Genomic DNA, 2,047 nt, shown 5'->3' on the forward strand with positions numbered 1-2,047 from the left:
AAGGAGGGGCCTTCTACCTGGCTGATCCCAGGCTATTAAACCCACTGGAATGAGCTAAAAGGAAATATGAAATGGGGGGTAAGGGGAGGAGAGTACAAGCCGTTTCCTGTACACTCTCCCCACTCCCCAACACTTTCAATCCCACTGAATCTCCTCAAGGGAAAGGAATGAGAAGAATCAGTGCAATGCAAATCAAGACATATAAAGGTGGAAAGATGAAATAGGGAGGGAGAGCCCAACTCTCTTCTATCTTTCCTCATCTTCCTATGACCCTTCTTCTCTCCTCTCCTTATGAAGGCTCTGGAAACTATCAGGAGACTGAATGGAGAGAAGTAATTAGCCCTTATAGAAAACCAATGAATCTGGCCTCTTCTGCCCCCAGTGACTAGGGTGTGTCAATCACTTTAGCTCTTGGACTGGTCTGAGGGCTAATGGAGGCCAGATGTGCCCTAAACTAGTGGAAGGAGAGAAGTTAGGGAAACTGAACAGTGGAGGGGGAAGGGCTTCTAGTCCTGTCTGCATGAGGTGCCTTCAAATCCAATGGGACCCTTGAAAAATATAACTGTAAACCACTTCTTTCATTAGAATGGAAGAGGGTAGGAACAGTCTTATTTGCTCCTGCTGCATCCCCAGTGTTTGACACAGTACCCGGCACACAGTAAATGCTCAATAAATGCTTTATCTACTTCTGTGGCAGGATGGTACAGTGGGACCTTAGCTTCCCAAGTCTTGGGTTCACATCCCAATATTGCTACTCTTCACCCATGTTAATATTTAGAACTTTTTTTCTGGGCCGCCATGGCATCCTGTGCCGAATGAGGAGGTGGGACTATATGACTCTTGAGTCCTTTTCCAGTTCTGATCTCTACTGATTTACCTTAAACAACCAGCAAGATCCTCCTTCAGATTACTCCCTCTTTCTGTGACCAATGACTCCTTAATGCTTTGGTTTCAAGTTTCTAACCAGCCCCAGGGCAAGTATTTTATAACTTGTGCTTAGACACTTAAATGCATGCAGGGAGTTCCAGTGAATCTTTTTAAGGGACATTACCCGGGCTCTGTATTTCTTGCCAGAATGAAGCTTCCCTCCCTCAGATTCTGGTGCATTTTTCACAGAGTTGAGTGATGCAGGCAGGGTCTTTTTACCTAGGCAATAGAATGTCAGGACGGTAATTCTTTCTTAGTTTCATGGGCAATTGCCACTAAGTGATTTTGCCTGATGAAGTGATTTTTGTGATCTGCTAACCACCATTCACAGGGAAACAGGCCAGGGCCACTAAACCCAATGAGATAAGCAGGGAAACTAAGTATAAGAAGTTTTTTTGTGTGTGTAAACTAGAATTTCTAATGCCTAGGCCCTAGGGGAATGTCTTTGAAAAGAAAAAGACAACAGACCTTTTGCTTTAAGGAATTTCAATTTTCTCCTTCTACATTTCAAACAATGCGGTAGTATCTTAAATTCAACTTGCCCCAAACTTATCTTGCCTTCCTGCCCCTCCCAGACCTTCCTCTCTTCCTTAATGTCCCCTTTGCTCCATATGGCACTACCAGTGCCCCAGTCCCCCAAGGCTCCCAACTTAAGTGTCACCTTCCCTTCCTCTCACTCCTCATATCCAATCTGTTGCCAAGACCCAATCATTTTACCTTCCTAATATCTCTTGTATATGTCCTTTTCTCTCTTCTGACCATGCTACTGCCTTGGTGCAGGCTCTCCTCACCTTGGGCCTGAGCAATTGCAATGCCCTGCTGGTTGCTCTCTTTGCCTCAAATGTCTCCCCATTCTAGTCCCCCCACTCCTCCACTTATGGTCCAAGTCATCTTCTGAAATCATAGGTAGGTCCAACCATGTCATCCCTCTCCTCAATAAACTCCAATGGTAATAAGGGGAGGTGGAGTCAAGATGGAAGTGTAGAAGCAGCAAAAGTTCAGACCTCTGAAAACCCTTCCTTACCAATTACAAACTAAATGCTCCCAGGGGACTGAAAATAAAATGTAACAACAAGACAGAGCCAAGGAACCCTCCTGCTGGACTCAATTCAAAAGTTAT

Source organism: Monodelphis domestica, chromosome X, assembly GCF_027887165.1.
Source record: "Monodelphis domestica isolate mMonDom1 chromosome X, mMonDom1.pri, whole genome shotgun sequence".
NCBI lineage: Eukaryota > Metazoa > Chordata > Mammalia > Didelphimorphia > Didelphidae > Monodelphis > Monodelphis domestica.